Source organism: Pteropus medius, unplaced genomic scaffold (genome assembly GCF_902729225.1).
Source record: "Pteropus medius unplaced genomic scaffold, Ma_sr-lr_union100, whole genome shotgun sequence".
In the NCBI taxonomy this organism is placed as follows: Eukaryota; Metazoa; Chordata; class Mammalia; order Chiroptera; family Pteropodidae; genus Pteropus; species Pteropus medius.
The window spans coordinates 31,406,700-31,425,653 of NW_024355205.1; the positions used below are offsets into that span (position 1 = coordinate 31,406,700).

The 18,954-nt window shown below is 42.6% G+C and overlaps 1 long non-coding RNA gene across 1 annotated transcript; it reads right to left on the reverse strand.

Moving 5' to 3' along the window:
- Positions 1-1,617: 1,617 nt before the first annotated feature.
- Positions 1,618-14,213, reverse strand: LOC120598795 (uncharacterized). Its single transcript, XR_005651751.1, has 2 exons — positions 13,932-14,213; positions 1,618-2,070 (listed from the first exon to the last, which is right to left on the reverse strand). It is a non-coding gene; the product is annotated as an uncharacterized LOC120598795 (long non-coding RNA).
- Positions 14,214-18,954: the final 4,741 nt, after the last annotated feature.

An 18,954-nucleotide genomic window follows, 5' to 3' on the forward strand; every position in this document is an offset into this window, starting at 1 on the left:
TTAAAGATTTATACATTGAAAACTATAAAACATTGCTGAAAGAAATTAAAGAAGACAAATGGAAAGACATCCTGTGTTCATGGTTTGGAAGACTTATTATGTGGTTAAAAAGTCCCATACTACTCAAAGTGATCTATAGATTCAGGGCAATCCCTATCAAATCCCACAGACATTTTTTTTGTAGAAATAGGGAAAAAATTCTAAAATTAATTTGGAATTGAAAGGGACCCTGAATAGCCAAAATAATCTTGGAAAAGAATAAAGTTGGAGGCTTCATACTTCCTGATTTCAAAACATGTTACAAAACTTTGTTGATCAAAAGTGTGGTACACGCATAAAAACAGACATATAGACCAATAGAAAAGAATAAAGAGCCCAGAAATAAACCTTTGCGTAAATGGTCAAACAATTGACAAGGGTGCAAGACCACACAACAGGTAGAGAATGATCTCTTCAACAAATGGAATTGGAAAAGTTGGATATCCATATGTAAAAGAAAATGAAGTTGGACCCTTCCCTTACACAATGTACCAACTCACAGTAGATTAAAGACCTAAATATAAGACCTAAAACTATAAAAATTCCAGAAGAAAACATAAGAATAAAGCTTCATGACATTTGATTTGGCAATGATGTTTCTGGTTATGACACCAAAAGCACAAGAAACAAAAAAGTCTACTCCAATTACTTAAAAACGTCTGCACATCAGAGGTAACAATATAGAGGGAAAAGGCAACCTACAGAAAGAAGAAAATGTTCGCAAATCATATATCTGTTCAGGGATTAATATTTAGAATACCTAAAAAACTACAACTCAACAACAAAATAACAAATAACTTGATTTAAAAAATGAATAAAGAGACATTTCTCCAAAAAAGATATACGAATGATAAGCATATGAAAAAATGCACAAACTCACTAATTATTAAGTAAATACAAATCAAAACCACCTCACACCCATTGAGATGGCCACTATTAAAAAACAGAAAATAACAAGTGTTGGTGAGGATGTGGAGAAATTGGAATTCTGTGCACTGTCAATGGGGATGTGAAATAGTGCAGCTGCTATGGAAAACAGTATCGAGGTTCCTCAAAAAAAATAAAATAAAAAGAGAATTACCATGTGATCTAGTAATCCCACTTCTGTGTACATATCCAACGGAATTGAAAACAGGATCTTGGAGAGATATTAGCACATCCATGTTCGTTGCAGCATTATTCACAATAGCCAAGAGGTGGAAGCAACACAAATGCTCATTGATGGGTGAATGGATAAAGAAAATATATACACATATAATGGAATATTATTCAGCCTTTAAAAAGGAAATCCTGTCACATGCTACAACATGGGTGTACCTTGAGGACATGATGCTAAGTGAAATAGACCAATAACAAGACAAATATTCCATGATTCCACTCCTATGAGGTATCAAAAGAAGTTAGACTAAAAGCATTGGTTGCCAGGAGCTAAGAAGAGCGGGGAAAGGGCAGTCGATGTTCAATAGATACAGAGTTTCAGTTTTGCAAGATGAAAAAGCTCTAGAGCTCTACTGCACAGCAATGAGCTGTACACTTAAAAACAGTTAAGATGGGAAATGTTATGCTATGCGTTTTTTACCATATTTCTTAAAAAGAATTATCTGTTTTTTTAAGTCTGTAATTAATTGTTTTGGAAAAGAAAAAAATTAGGATTTTTCAGTCATAGTTTAGCGGTTTTGCAAGCCTGGATGTCCCTATTGTAGCTTTAACTGATGAGCAAACCCTCATGTTATTACATGTTTTCCCAGAATAATCTTTGTATTTTATTTATTTTGACAGTAGGAGTAAATGGTCAAGTTTGGGAAAATCATCTGAGTCATACACAAAATGAGTCAAAATAGATCGAGAGGAAACAAACCTAGCTGAATCCCAAGATGAAAAGCTAAACAATGAAAAAAAGACATCATGATTTTAATTTTAAAAAAAGAAATTTGGAGCAGACTTACAATCACCGTTTCATCCTTGTTTCCTGGCATATTATTTTCTCTTTTCTCTGAAGGGAGTCTGTTCTCTCATCTGCCATTATTTTAGCTGCAAAGAACACAAGTATAGAAATGTTTTATTATCGGTTTTTATTATATGCAAATCTCTTTCAAAAGTTAGCATACAGTTAGTCACACAAGTTTTTGCTGATGTCAGTGTAAAGCAAGCACTTCCCCATTTCTCTTAAGTAGTGAGGGAACATAAACGCCCATGCTTTCGGACTCAGAAGGAGAGCAGATAAATCGCATGTAGTTTTTAAACATTTTACGTGCATATCCCCTAAAAGAATTTTGTAAGGCGTTATACCTCCTCACACACTTTAATTGACATCTAAAATATTTCCCGATAAGTTTACATAGTTGCAGAAGATGTACTTTCCAATAGGTTGTAAATATTAACACTTAAAAATAAACTTCATCGAACCCTTTTCACGAAGATGGCGCCGAAAGCGAAGAAGGAAGCCCCCGCTCCTCCCAAAGCCGAAGCCAAAGCAAAGGCTTCGAAGGCAAAGAAAGCAGTGCTGAAAGATGCCCACAGCCACAAAAAAGATAGATACACACGTCACCCACCTTCTGAAGGCCCAAGACACTGTGGCTCTGAAGGCAGCCCAAATACCCTCAGAAGGGCACCCCCAAGAGAAACAAGTGACCACTATGCCACCACCAAGTTCCCCCTGACTACTGAGTCAGCCATGAAGCAAGTAGAGGACAACATTGTGTTCATTGTGCATGTCAAGGTCAACGAGCACCCGATCAAACAGGCTGTGAAGAAGCTCTATGACGTTGACCATGGGCACTGTCAACACCTCGGTCAGACCTGATGAGAGAAGAAGGTACGTGTTCGACTGGCTCCCGACTACAATGCTTTGAATGTTGCCAACAAAATTGGGATCATCTAAATCGAGTCCAGCTGGCTCGTTTTAAATATAAAAATGTTTCACTGTAAAAAATAAATAAGTAAATAAACTTTATCACTCTCATAAATGTATCCACTGGAATCTAATGCCAAAGCAATTGATTCTCACTATCACTTACTCTGAAATTACAGAAACTCTTCTTTATTGGTTCTGAAATTTACATCATTCCTTTCTCTCCCCGAATTTATATTCTTCTTCTCAGAAATGTTTTTTAATGTAATATGTTCATTGATCACCTATCATATATCTTTGCAACAAAAAGGTATATGAAGTGATATATTTCTTTTTTTATTGTCCATGACCGTAGTCTCTAAACGTTAAAACAAAAACAAAAAACAAAAAACAAACAAACAAACAAAACTCACAGCTGAGAATCCAGCTTATAATATGCCTTTTACTTCACTAAGAGACAGGCCACATGTCCACAGAGGCTGCAATGCTAGCTGCAAAACGTTGCCATACATTCACCTGTAACCTTCTTAATGATCAATTATTTATATTGCTCTGGAAATGTAAATGAATTAATGACATCTTGCTAGACTTCCCTGCAAAGGTGTCACTTTCTAGGAAGAAGAAAGGGCCAGTAAAGTGAATGGGCAGGGAAAATTAAATATTTAAAAATAACAACTTTCTTCTGGATTGAATTATTACTGCGATTATTAGTAGTATACACTTGATCGAAACATAAATATTTCATACTTCCGAGAAATCATTTTAAGCATAAGAAGTAAAATTTCATTAGAGACGCGTCTCTTATGGAAATGGATGGAATGTCTTCCTTCAGTTAGTACAGGTATCTGCAAATGAACATCACTTCCTGCCAGGTTGAGACAAGGTCCAACATCCCCACTGGACCCATTTTCCGTATTTGGGGCTGAAGCTTTGCAATAGGAGAGACTCTTGGGAGGAGTTTCGATGTGTTACTGTCACTTGAGTCTTTGAATTCTCTCTGAATTATAGGTCAAAAGCTACTTAGTGAACTTTCACCCCAAATTATTTCTGTTTAGAAGTTAAACATCAGCAGCTACTAACATCGCCAGAGACACATCACGCAACTCGTATCGAGGAACACATCTCCATCTGTGGAGACGTCTTGCCAAAAAAATCAGTCCTGATCTGATCAAGCCTTAGATCCAATTACCAATTTACAGGAAATCTAGGGGGGAAAGAAGCACGCCACATGACACCGGACAGATACACTTAGCTAACTCCAAACTGTGAGCAAGCCTCCAAGATAAGTGATCTGGTTTCACTAACGAATCAGTTGCAGGGGAAAAGAGACTTTGTCTATTTCAACTTTGACTGAAATAAGTAAACGTCAGAGAAATGGGGGAAGAGAGAGAGAAAGCTATAAAGTTTATGAGACAATTAAAAAATTTAGCACTAACTGCCTTTTTTGTAACATGAATTATTTATTTGGGGGGAAATAATGATATCATGGTTTCTTGTATTTTGAAGACATACTGAAATGTTTATAGATGAAGGACTATGATATCTGGAATGTAATTCAAATTAATACTGGATGAGTGGAAGTGAGGGCTGTAGAGTGCAACATCATCGCTGAAGTCACCGATCAGAAATGAACAGTTTATTCCCTCCCCTGCTGTCGTGTCGCCACTATCAGTAGCTTCAGGGAGAGCCTCACTGAAGAGCACAGGCTCCCCCTCAGGGAACCCGTCTGCCTGGGGCAGCCCACAACCAGGGTTTTGTCCATGGAGGGGTTGCCCCACCTTGGGACACCTCTGAAGGACCGTCCAGCTTCAGAGCTTCCTCTTTCCAGTCCTACTTCCTTCTCCTCCCCTGCACAGAGTGGATTCTGAAAGCACTCCCACTAAACTTCCTGCAAGCCAACTTCCATGTCAGAGCCTGCTCCCCAGGCAACTCATTTTGCAACGACAGGAAGCAAGATTCTTGAACCTGGGTGTGGTGGGCAGAATTCAAAGCTGCCCCACAAGATCTCCACGCCTGTAGTAAGTGCCCTGTGCGCTTCCAGGACTACGAATACGATGACTCTTATGCTCATGATTAGGTTATACTATACAGCATGGTTGACCTGAGGTAGGGAGATGATCCCTGTGGGCCTGACTTAATCAGACGAGCCTCTTAAAAACAGAGCGTTTTCTCTGGCTCGTCACAGAAGAGGAAGTCAGAAATTTGAAGCCCAAGTATTCAACACACCATTGATGGCTTAAAGGTGGAGGGAGCCACATGGCAAGGGATTTTGGGTGACCTGTAGCCACTGGCTGACAGTTAACATGAAAAATAAGATCCTTGGTCCTACAGCTTTAAGGAATTGGATTCTGCCAAGAACAAGAACAAGCTTCAAGAAAGATTCCTCCCCACCCACCCCACCCAGAACCTCCAGACAAGAACTCAGTCCAACCTTATGATATGCTGAGCAGAGAACCTAGCCATGCCGACATGGCGTGGTCAGCAAATCTATAGGCTTAGAAATGAAAAGGATTCATCTTAAATGACCAATTATTTATGGGGTTTAAGTACATATTTACCCCAAGCGAGAAGTGTTTATTTGATTTCATTAAAATCATAATGATATGGAAAATACTTGAGTTTTTATTTTTTGAGAGCGAGGAACTGGTAAAATGAAGCATTTATCTTGCCTTTTGTTTTTCTCTATAACTAAACTGGGGTTTGACCCTAAATCTTCCCTCTGTAAGCAGCCCCGCCCCATCTGTGACTAGTATCTACTTCCTGCAACTCACATCTTTTGAGTCAATAATCATCAAGAATAAATATGTGAACTGAAGCCTGGGTCTTCTTAGTTCTGTTGTTTTTCATTTCAGGGAAAGGAAGTTGAAAAAAAAGAAGGCCAAGAACACTCATTCGCCCGACAGACTCTGCGTGTGTGCTGTGTGCCCGCGCTGTGAAGGTCTCTTCGTTACCATGGTCGAGGATCATCGGCTTGGACAGATTATAGACTTAAGACGCATCCTGCTTTTGTGCCATTCCCTCGGCTTTAAACTATTATTATGGAGAAGTGTCAAGCTCTCTGATTCTTTGTGAGCCTATCGGCCCAGTGGCCTGTTAACCCACTTCCTCAAATGTACACTGTCTCTTATTTAGAAAATTTCCCCTTGACCCATCACGCAGTGTCTAGTTATACTTCCTCTAATGCAGGGAAGCAAACTTTTTCACGTGTGAAACAAAAGCTCATCTGCCATAAGAGCGAAGAAATGACCGAGTCTACCGTGCTAGAGCATGGGCATGGACAATTCCGAGTTATCATCAAGCACTCCTTTCTGATGTGGTACAACATTCAGTTTTGCAGTTAGGCACTAAGCCGTGTGCCAAGGGAGTATTTCTGGGCTGTGCCAAAGAGATAGGGGCTCAAAGGTCCAGCAAACAGGTTCAAATCCCAGCTCTGCCATCTACTGGCTATGTGGACTGGGGCAAACCATTCCCCCTCTGCTTAAAGCCCAGGAAGCATCAGTAACTACTAGCTGTCTCTAAGTACACCATAGGTATAATATAATACATCCTGAGTGTCCTCACACCACGTCACAGGGATGTCGCTGGGATAAGCAGTGATGGACGAACAGTTTCTAGAAAAGGTCCTGGTTGCAGGATTACATAGAAGATTCTAGAATCGAGTGCTTCAGACGCATTTATTTTCCTTTTTAAAAAAGTCTTTCATCGTCAAATGAGAGATGCTGATGCTGATTTGAAATCAAATCAAGCTTTCCCACCCTCAGACTTTCCCGTCACAATAAATAACAACTCCTTTCTTCCAGTGGCCGAGGCCAAAAACCCGTGACTCTCTCGTCTCCCTCCTCTCTCTCATGGCTCATGTTCGATCTGTCAGGAAACCCTGTCAGCGCCACCACCAAATATCTCAAATCCGACCACGTTTACCACCTCCACGGCTCCCGCTCTGGCCCGAGCCGGCATCACCTCGTGGTAGATAATGGCGGCTGCCACCTGGCCAGGCTCCTCTCCTTCTTCAGCCCTCTCCCGTCTCCAGTCCTTCCAGGTGCCCCCTGAGCTCTGTAAGCCAGATCACGCTACTCTGTGACCCCCAAATCCTTCTATGGCTCCCTTCCCAAAGTAAAATCCCAAATCCTTCCGATGCTCTACAAGGCTCCTCATCACCTCCCTGACCTCATTTCCCGCGTGCTCCCTCCTGTCCGACCACACTGGCCTCCTCGTTGTTTCCCAAGCACGCCAGGTGTGTTCCTGCCTCAGGGCCTTTGCACTGGCCAGTTGCTCTGCCTGGAGTATGTGTCCCCATACTTATCCCCGTGGATTAGGTTTTTACTCAAATCTATTGTCTCAGAAAGGCCTGTCCTGCTCACTCTCTTAAATGGCGTCCCCTCTGCCACACACACACACCTTTTCTATCCCCTTTCCTTGATTTATTTTTCCCTTTAGAAAAAAAGAAAACACTTTTTAACTTAAGTATCTTGTATATTTTCTGTCTCCCCCACTAGAAAGTAATTTCCACAAAGGCGGGAAGTTTTGCTTTTTTCTTTTCATCTCTTTTAGTCACCGCAGTATCCCCAGTACTTAGAAAGTCCCTGGCACATCGCAGTTACTCAATTAGTGGTTAAATGAATAACTGACTTACCAGATGAATGATGTATTCGATAAATTACAAAGTGTTAAGAAAGCTGAAAGTATGACGTCCTATTCGTTGACTTGGCATAACGTTACATGGAGTCACCTGTAGGAGGGGGCTGTATCGGGCTGAGAACGCTAAATCTTGACAGAAATTTCGATTTACTACCTTTCAGTTTAAGCCTTTGAAAACTGGAGCAAATGTAAGCAGCCATGGACGCAGTCAATCCCCAGACCTCACCACTCTGACAAAAATGTTAAGCCCTGAATTAAGCTCACATTATTAAAATTTAAATTTTGACTTTCCAGTCTCAGTGTTGTCAACCAATTTTTGTGCCCTCCTCCACATTTATATGTTGAAACCCTACCCCCCACCACCACCATATGGGGGTGTAAAAGGGGTCAAATATGTGGAGACACAAAGAAATCTAACTATGGAGGTGAACACACAGTGTAAATATATATATGCCTTACTATTAAAATGTACAGCTGAAACTTATTGGATTTCGTTAACCAACGTCACTATAAAAATAAATTAATTAATTAAAATTTTAAAAAGATTAAAAAAAACTGTGCAATAAATGAGCTGTTAGTCATGTCAAAACATTTCTAGTTCATCAAAAACATCCAAATAAGGGAGTATTTCTGGGCTGAGACAAAACTCGACCCCATAGTATTTCAACATAAGTAGGATAAAGTCTGGGGCCCCTTGAAAAATAGTAGCATGGACAAAATCCTGACAGGCACAGAATATAGTCTTTAAAAAAATTACTTTCCATTTACAAAGATGACAAGTTTTTTCCTAATAAATTTGGATGACCCTGAAAATGTCAATAGCTTTGGGAAGACAGAGGCTAAAAAACATTCTTCGGATTTATCCACAAAGTCACTTGTCCCCTGAAAAGGACTGGATCTCCCTGGGGGCTCAGGACGACCACACCAGATGTCTGGAGGTGTCTGGGGGGAGGTGCTTCCTACCGAACCCCTTTGGCAAAACCTCTGACAGAATCCGGAAAATTCAGGCGCCATCTCCTCGCCTCTGGGCCCCTCGTTTCCTCCCAGTAATCATGTCGTTCTCAACTCTCCCTTTTCTTATTATTCTCCCCCTTTCTTCCTTGCTTTCACCAACTTTGCCAATGTTTTTATTGTTTTCAGTATAAGCAGGATCTTTTTTTTTTTTTTTTTTTATCCTACAGAGTGTCCCACGCCACGGCATGGGTCAGACGGGTCCGTCTTTTGACAGCATGAAAGGAGAGTCGGTAGGTTAGAGGCTGCCCTCAGAGAGGCTCTGACGTGAGGACACAGACACAGATGCCCGTCACATACACTGATTCTCATAACCCAGGGACTCACCTGTGCAGACCCCACCTTCCTGATGGCAGCTCCTGGACTTTGCAGGGAATAAATGAAAAAAAAAAAAAAAAGCACTACCTCTTTGAAAAATGCTTCGTAAATGCAGAGGTCTGGCCAGAGTGACAGAGATGGTGGCGGATCCCAGAGACCATGAGCACATGCCCTTCCTGACAGCCACTCCTGTCAGCCTCTGTCAATCACCTGCCTCCCCCAGGGCCCAGGGGCCATGAGAAGATCAAGGCAGCACCGAGAGAGCTGCGGGGCCCTGTCTCAAAGGCCCGGCCGGGGGTCCTGGATGTCAGCCGCACTGAGTAGTGCGGTGGGTGAGAAGTCACCAACGGCACACAGTGGGGCCACTTGCAGCAGGCACAGCTCCCATAACATGTGTAAACCCTCTTTCTCTCCCTTCCCATCCTGTCTGCCCGTCTTTCCCCGTCTAGGAGCAGCAGCAGGGGTGGCGAAGGGGGAGGGTCTCATGAGAAGTCTGGACTCTGGACCACTAAGTCCGAAAAGACATCTGGGTTGTTGAGATTTCAGATTTGCTATAAAAGTGACTCTGCGGACCTGCACACACTGAGCGGGCCCTGGGCCGTTCCAGAGATGCTGGTATATGGGAAAGCGAGTTGCCTTCATCTAGTTATCATTTTTCCAGCCATTTTACCAAGCTAGCGGACACTAGCAAAACTTTTAACTGAGTCTCTGACTGTTCCAGAACAGCGGCTCTCAAAGCCTGGTCCCAGAAACCCTCTGCGAGGTCAACGCTATTTGCATTATAAAACCAAGAGGTCATTTGCCTTTCTCACTCCCTCTGTCTCACGAGTGTGCCCTGGGATTCCCCAGGGCTGCACCACATGTGACATCGCACAGCTGAGTGCGGAGCAGGCGTGGCAACCCAGCTTCCTTCCGACTGGCCAGGGGTTAAAGGGATTTGTAAAACTGCGAAAGAATAGCACTTTTCTCGCCCGATGCTTTTTGTTTCGGGAAATGTAACTACTTTTCATAAAATTATGTTGCATTAACATGAAAATTAGTTTGTTCGTTTTTAATGAATTAATAAGTAAATATTTTTAAATATTTTCTGTCTTAATTGCTAATTATCATCTATATCCCTCACAAACAAAAGTCATTTAGGGTCCTTAATAAATTTTAAGAGGGGAAAGGAGTCCTGAGTTTGAAAGGTTTGAGGACCGCTATTCTAGAAAAAGTAGTCTCCTCTATGCAAATAATGGTAGTTTTGTGTTCTTATTTCCAACAATGATACCTCATTTTCACTTCTTATCTTCCTTTGTCAGCCAGAACTTTCAGATCCACGGTAGGTAAATAATCGCCGTAAGAGAGTGGAGAGTGAATTTAGTTCCTGAGCGGAAATGACAAGTCTCTGAAGGTCTCCCGGAGCCTGGTTGTATTTCCCAAGCTGTGTGCTGGTCTAGGAAGCACTGACAGGTGTTCGCAAAGTAAACGGTTTATGTTTCTCTGCTCTGGTGTTTCAGGGTTGTTTCAAGATAAAAATTCTTCTTTGGGTGTTAAAAAATATGTCCCTTTTTTTGTTGCTAGTGTGATTTTGAGCGAATCTTTTACCCCTCTGAACCTTCGCGTTTCTTCTCTGCAACCGAGGTTGCTGGACTAGATTGGCACTTCTCAATCTAGTGCTTGGTTGACATTAAAACCACCTGTGACACTGACGAGGGAACGCTTTCTTCATAGAAGAATTCCAACCAATAAAGGCAAAACTCATGAAAGAACAGCAAAATTAGCATTTTGCAACTCCCAGTGGAATTATCCATTCAGGAAAGGCTCATCAACGGATATTAAAACCATTCAGTGAAAAGTCAGAGAAAGGAACCTTTGCAGTGACAGCCTACGGCTCCACTGATTGCTCACGAGCTGCAGTGGGCAAGACGGACCTTTACAATGGACAGATCTCCCTGAACAGAGTGGTCGCTAAATGTGAGACACCCCAACATGATAGGAGCAACGCTATGATGTAAAACTGTGAAGTATTCTTGCCAAAATGTTTAACTTGACCCTAAGTAAGCTTTCAGCCGAGAGGCAGATTCAAGTCTTGTGGGGCATAAAGCTTATACAATGTTCGGAGTCCCTCTTTAAGGAAAAGAACACGAAATATTCGTAAAAGTAAAAACGTAGAATAAGAAAACAAAATTACAAGTTACAAATCTCAAAAAGGGGTCGAGTACTATGGACATCACAAAGCCTGAGAAAATAGTGTAATATTTGTATTAATTAACTGCCTGTCACATCTTCGTAATGCTTTTCCCCTCCATTTTTGCCGCTCTTTGATCCAGTGTGTAATATCATTTCTGTGGAAGAGAGGTTCTCAGCAGTCAAGACGTGGGTCCCCATCATGCATCCCAACTGACTTAGAGGCTCTGGGGACGAGTCTGGGAAGTGCTAGTCTTGAAATAGATCCATGTATTTCTAAAGTGCAGCCAGAGCTGAAGACATCTTGGCTGGACTGGGCCATCTCTGGGCCTCCCATGTCCCCGTGGCTATGACTATGACTTGCTCTAACTCACACAACAGGATGACAAACAGCTTGGCAGCAGACAGGAAACCAAACCCTGGGGGCAACAATAGGCTCTGTGACCCAGAAAACCCACACTTGAGCCAAAGGGGCGAAGGGCGCTGCAGGCACCGGGGCCGTGCGGTGCTTCCTCTTGCTGGGTCTGCTTGGTTTCTCTGTGCCCTCCCCTCGCCTCTGCGACTCCTTCAGGAAGAGCTGATCTTAAAGCCTGAACAAAGCCCGTTTAGTCAACAGCATAGCCCCAGGTGACACACTTGTGGAATGTGTGACCCCAAAAGTGAAGGCCTGTGCCCGTCCGCAGTCACTCTCCAACACCCTCTTCCCAGCTGATGGCATCCCTTAGCTATTGTCTGTCTCTACAGATTCTCCGATTCTGGATATTTTATGGAAAGAATCACACGCTAGGTGACTGGTTTCTTTCACTTAGCAGTGTCTTCAAGGCTCATTCATGTTGTGGCATGTATCAGCACTTCATTTTTGGGTTTTTATTGCTAGTAATTTCCGTGATATGGCTATACCACGGTTTGTTTATCCATTCATAAGGTGATGGACATTGGGTTGTCTCTACTTTGGGATCGTTATGACTAATGTATTAACTGCCCACTTTTGATTCACATGTAACCACTTCCCGAGGGGACCCCACAATGTGCAGGTGGCCACATGCCTCACAGGCTGACCCAGGCTAATAGGACTTAGGCCCTGGGCCCATGATTCAGACCCTCTTGGTCCTCACTCCTTCAGATACTCAGCCCTTGGGGTGAATCAGAGCCTCGATTCTTTCTTCCATCAGCCTCAGACAAGCTCTCCCCTCCCCCATCCCTCCAGATGAACCCCAGTAACACTGAACTTCAGAGAAAAGGAATAGAGTCCAAGTCACTCTTTCTCAGAATCTCCTTGGCATCTCTAGAAATTAGTCAGTTATTTGCATCTCTCAGATAGAGGCAACTCCTCATTTCACAGACCGACTGCATCTAAGCTCCAGACTCTTGTCCAGCCAAAAGTATCCTGACATGTTCCCACCACCACTGCCGGGGTCATCCTTGGAAGTTTGCCTTGTATCTATGTGACCAAAGAGGCCACTCAGGAGGTTAGCCTTTGATCTCTAAGAGGACCTCAAAGGAAATTCTAATTTCTTCTCCTGAAGGGGAACTGCTACAGCCCTTCATCTCGTGCTGTCCCCCACTTTCATCGTTCTTAAGGCCCAACCTCCCCCCGCCGGCCCCAGGTCCCTTTCTGACATCTCTGTAATGTGGCTGTGTGACTGCGAGGTAAGATGGCCTCCAGGTGAACAGCCTGAGGTGACCTCCAGGACGGCAGACACGGGAGCCTTGACCTCTGCACATCTACTTAACCAGAGAACAAGATGGGGCAACCAACTTATCCAGTTTACTGGGGACTTTCCCGGCATCCGCGCTGCAGGTCCTACATCTGAGGAGACCCCCTTGGTCCCCAGCCAATCACAGCAATGGGTCACCGGGTAGAGCGTGGTACATTTGAGCCACAACATTCGCTGAAGACCAGGATGTGATGAAGCTATAAGTGTCCCACGACCCGTGCTGTGAGGAGGACAGCAGGAAGTCACCAGGCCGCGTCGTGCCAGCTGGTTAACCTGCTCGACAAATGTTAGGATCCCCATTTCAGAGATCAGCAAACTGTGGACCAGGGCAGCCTGTCCCTGGCTGCAAGGCTAGTGAGTACTGAATCCTTGAATGGAAGGATGCAGAATCTAGCAATGGCCTGGGATGACGATGATGATGATGACGATGATGATGGAGATAAAACTCACTAACATAAAACAACCTATTTAAAGTGTACAATTCAATGACATTTACGACATTCACTATGTTGTGTGCAACCATCACGTATATCTGAAATATATTCATCACCCCTAGAGAAAACCACATACCATTGAGCAGTCACTCCCCAGCGATCTCCACAACCACCAACCTTTTTTCCATTACTATGGATTTACCTATTCTGGACATTTCATGTAAATGGAATCATACAATATCCTCGAGCTTTTGTGCCCCGCTTCCTTCACTTGGCATAATGTATGCAAGGATCATGCATGTCGTAGCGTGTATCGGTACTTCGTTCCTTTTTTGGCTGAATAATATTCTATTGTATAAATACGCCACATTTTTTCATCCATAGTTATGTTTATCGAAGGGTTGAGCTGTGCTCATCATTGCCCCGGCCCCTCCAGGAAGCAAAGTAGACCTCAGTTAATGCTCATTCTAACTTCTCAAAGAAAATATTAACATCTTCTCATTATAAAACAAACGAAATTCAAACCATACTCATCAACGATCAAACACTGGCATTCCTGATGCTCTCCAGAATTACAAAGCACGGGCTGGGTCTGCATATGGGTCAGGGAGAGAGCTTGGCGATCACTGTCACGTCATCTGCATCTTTAATCCCTCTCCTAACCCCCACCCCCACCTATAAACACACGCAGGTCTTCCTCAGCTTAACAAAGTAGACACACATTTCCTTCAGCCCCACCACTTCCTCACTCACCACCATGCCTCCTCGCCACGTTTCTCAGCTCCTCACACCCACTCATTGGTGAATCTCTCTTGATTTGGCTTCACTGCCTGCTGCTTCAACACAGCCCTCTGAAAGTCACTGCTGTCCTCGGCAACCACGCCCTGGGCTCTGATCCAACGTGGCCCACCCTTCTCCTCTATAGCGATGATGCTGTTGACCAGCCCCCTCCTTCTAAGAACTGTCTTTGCCTTCCTCTTCCTCTTCCTCTGCCTTACTTTGGTCATGTTGTCCCATCTTTTTTCTCTCGTTTGATTGCAAGATCCTGGAAACAAAGTCTGTATTATAATATCATATCCTTTGGAATATCCCACGTCTTATCGGTTCTCAATAAATATTTGCTGTGAAGTCACTTGAGCTCTTTGTGCACAATTGTTTCCAGAATGAGACAGGGTGCACCCACCCCACTCATAACTACCCTGCATCTCAGTGATATGATCAAGAACCTCTCAATAGCTCTTCTGTGGGACCTTAAAATGTACCAAGGTTCACGAGGGTCCAATTTCTTGGCACTCTGAAAGGGGTTTAGTACATGAAAGAGCATATGACTTTGATCTGAAAAGCACCTGCTTGATTATTACGCAGTACTGGATGAGCTCAAAGTCTTCGAGGAATGGTTTCCTGAGTTTCTTGATGTTTTCAGTGCTTACTGTTACTTTCATACTTAGCTAGGTAACCTTTGATACTGTGTGGTTATAACATAATAACCACATGTCAACTTTGTCTTCTCTGTTAACAGTGAAAATTTTGAAGGGCTTTAACCACTGGTAAAAGTGTCTTCTCACATCAACCACATAGCAGCAAGTATTATCTGAACCAGATGGCTATTTTCACTAAGTGAGTTGAGTACAAAGTACAAGTAGATTACAGAACTGCCTGGGCTTGGCCGAGTGTGGGTTAGCCGGAGACTAATTCCCTGGGCAGCTTAATTGCTATCAATCCCTTTGCTATCAGTTCTGAATCAGCCTTGGGGATGACACCAGCTTCCAAGTTCTGTCCGATGATGCCAGCTGGCAGTCCAAGCCTTGTTATCCTAAGGTAAATGTGCTGGGGCCATCCCAGCCTGCAGCCATACCTTCCTTGGGAGGGCAGGTCCTGCCCAATGGAGTGCCTGGGGTAGGGACTGGTCACCAACATCAAGTGTCCAGAGTCTTTAAGGCCACAGCTCCCTTCTCCTCTCTAAGGAAGAGCACGGACCCTCTCTGTCCTGAGGGTCTAAGTTCCCCAAGTGACCCAGCAGCCCAGGTCACTTCACTGCCCCACAAAGCCAGCTCTGGCTCGGAGGATGTCTTTAGCAGTTGGGAACTTGCTCTCTTTTTTTTTATGCCCCCAAATGGGGTGATTCCTCGGCCACCAGCTAAGAGAGACACGAATTTCCTTCACTGGGAGTCCGCTCTCTCATTCTACTCCCTCTCTACCCCAGTGGGAGCATTGTCGACATACTCAACAGGCCTCCAGGCCTTTCTCTGCATCGTTGATGGCAAAACCGACCTCAGAGTTACACTGTGAAAGATGTCCCATGGGGTCCCTCATGGCAGTCTTGTGTCTTGGTGCCTTCTCAGGGGTTCCTCCCTTTTCAGGGTACACTGGGACTCTTCATGGTCCTACCGTTCATATACCACCCACCTGTGGGGTTGTCCTGTGAGGACTAAGGATAGATGTGCTAAGTACCTAGTGCCCCTACCTGGCAGCAAAGCCACCACTCTAAGATCCTATCCAGGGCCTGGTAGACAGAGGAGCATCTGCTCACACTTCCAACCCAGCCACCTTCCTCAGGTAGCACAAATGCCAACCACTCTACGGCCTCCTCCCTGACACCCCACCAACTGAGGCAGTCCTGCTGAGTTATAAATACCACAGTGTCATCTGTGTTGGTGTATTTTTAGGTCTCTGGACACAGCACAGCAGAACACAGGTTTCACCCATACCGAGCGTAACAGCAGGCAAAAGAGGAGGCACAGTCATTCCCTTCTGAAGATGATGTGGCATTGCACGTGCGTAAGGGACGAAGACCATCGACTGGAAAACTATTAGAAACAATCGGAGAATTTGATCATGTAACATTACAAAAGTAATATGTAAAAAGCAACAGTTCCCCACATAGAAACAAAAACCAGTTAAAATAGATATAGTGGAAGAAAAGGTCTCTTATAATCGTGGCAGTGACACATCAAAAGATAAAATGTCAACTAATAAATTTAGCAAAAACTCTATAGGGTTTATGTTGAGGAATATAAAAGAAGACACGAGTAAATAGAAAGATCCACTTTGTTCTTATAAAATACGTCAATTCTCGCCAAGCGATTTTTCTAAATTTCGTAGTATCCCAATTAAAATGCCAATAGGAAAAGAAGACTGAATTCCTAACTTTATTCTTTAAATGACTATAAATTATAGATTGGTCGAATATGAAACAACAAAAGTCCTAAAGAAAAACATGAATAAATTTGTTGATAATATTAAACTATGGAAGTCTTTTCTAAGGAAAAAATATTCATAAGCATAAAGAGAAACAATTATTATTATAATATATTGAAGAATTAATTCACTGATTACTCTTTCAGAAAGGTGACTGGTCCACATATCAAAAAATTAAAAGAAAAAGTGTTTTCAACAAAGAATTAAAAAGTAAGTCCCCCTTTCCACCTTCTCTCCTGGATGGTGTGTATGATATATCACCATTTATCTTTTTAAAGGGTATATACACACATAAAAACAATACATGTTCATGCGTTGAACCATTGCTATTGCTTTCCTGTGTATCCTTACAGAATATCCAGTGCCGTACTCAATCCGATTTCAAAAATATAAATGGGAGTATGCTATACACACTCTCATAGCCCTAAGACTTTTTCATTTACTCTAACCAAGAGATCAACTTTTCTCTTCACATTTGATGTTGCTTCATTTATTTCCAGTTGTTTAATGCATTGCTCTGCATAAAAATTACAAATTTCTGTAAGGGAAAAATTACCACAAAGCAATTCAAAAGACAAATCACAACCTGGGGGACATATTTGCGACACATATGATTGAATAGAGCTAACATCACTATTACATATCAATTTTAAAAGGGACGATAGCTCACTCAAGAAAGGGCAAAAGATGCGATCGGCCAGTTCATACGAAAGGAAATTCTTAATGTTCTTAAACAAGCAATAGATGGTCAACCTCGCTCAGTCAAAAGTTGCAACCAAACAAGAAACTTTTGGTTCTTTGCCTACTAAAATATATATACATATATAAACACAGGCAAAAAAAATACCAGGCTTAATATTCGGTTTAATACCTCGGTGCTGTTAAGGTTGTGGGGAAAGAAAGTGCCCACTAGAGTCACCCAGAGGTGACAGGAAGTCCATTCCTGGCCCTGCCACGGGGCCTCTGTTTATTTTTTGACTCCCCCAAGGATTCCGCTACCTAATACCCTTCCACACACTTCTTTTCTGCTTGAATTGGCCAGGGTGGCTTCTGCCATATAGGACTTAGAGCCCAACACGAGGCCTCTGAGCCCTAGTTTTCTCCCGGTTCGAAGAGGATACTAATTTTTTCTTCACAAGTGAGTCGAGAAGAATCCCTGACGACTGAAGTACTGGTGTGCAATAGATCGGCGTGGGTATTGGCACGAGTGTACAACCATCTACCTGGAAACCTTGGACCAGAAATGCTTTGCAATTTGGAGTTTTAGAAAGGTGAATGGTACAGATAACATTATGTAACACCTCCAGCAAGATGTGGACCAGCACCTTGTAATAGAACCATTTATAGTTCTCAAGAGAAATGTGTAATTATTTCAATCTCATGAGATAATTAAAGACTATATATAGTTTCTTGTTAACTCAGATCATGAACCATGAAAAAGTTTGTGTTTTCAGAACTCTTTGAATTTGGGAGTTGCGGATTAGGGTTGTGGACCTGTATGATGCCTGTGATATTTTCCCGTGGCCTAATTGTTTTATTCTATGATACTTGGCTTTTTAAAAATCAATCGACATCAGCCTGGATTTTCCGTGGAGACAACTCTGGCTTCTTGGTATATTTTCACTTATCAGTCTCAGTGACCTTTGGCCAGTAGGTAGGGTGAGCCCCAGTTTCTATATGACATCACTGGGTTGTCTACATCCCTACGCCCAAAGTGACACTGGAATTTCCCCAGGCCTTGAAACTACCTGCGGGGGCCAGAGCCCCAGCGCTGAGTTGAGATGGTTTTTGTTGTTGTTGTTGTTGTTGTTGTTGTTGTTGTTGTTGTTGTTTTTAGGTGAGGCAACCTTTGGCTGACCTCGCAGTTTGCAAGGATCTTGTCAATTTATAATCCCTTTTTTTTTTTTTTAATTTTTATTTTTATGCCTATAGCACTTGATCTTCCTAGGTGGTCTCCCATCCAAGTACTAAGGAGGCTCGACCCTTCTTAGCTTCCGAGATCAGACAAGTTCGGGCTTGTTCGGGGTAGCATGGCCATAGACAAGATGGTTTTTATATATGGGCCCTGCTCTGACTTCTAAGGGAGGAAATCTCAGGTTAAGGGTGAAATACCTTTTGAGTTAAAACTCCCTTTCATTGAGATTCTCCAAAAGTAGAAATTGACTCAGGAAATATGTAGATTGATCTGCTGTCTTGACAGTCATTGACTAAGCATTTTGCAAGCTTATGTTTAAGGTCTTAAACATGATATACAATTATTTTCCTTCTTTTTTTTGCAGCTTGGTTGAGGTATAATCAGTATACACTATGTTGGGCATATGTGCGATGTATATTTTGATGAGTATTTTTACATATATAAAAACATCACCACAATCAAGATAATATTCGTCACGCCCAAAGTTTCCTCATTGTGCACTATTTAAAATAAAGGATGTCAAGACTATAAAGAAAGCAAAAAATTCCCTTCCTTAGCAAGCTCTGGCTTGTAAGGGACAAATCGAGTTGTCTTTTTTATTGTATTTATTTCTTAAAAGCAAAACAACTCAAAAGAAAGTCTAGATTTCAGTAGTCCCAACAG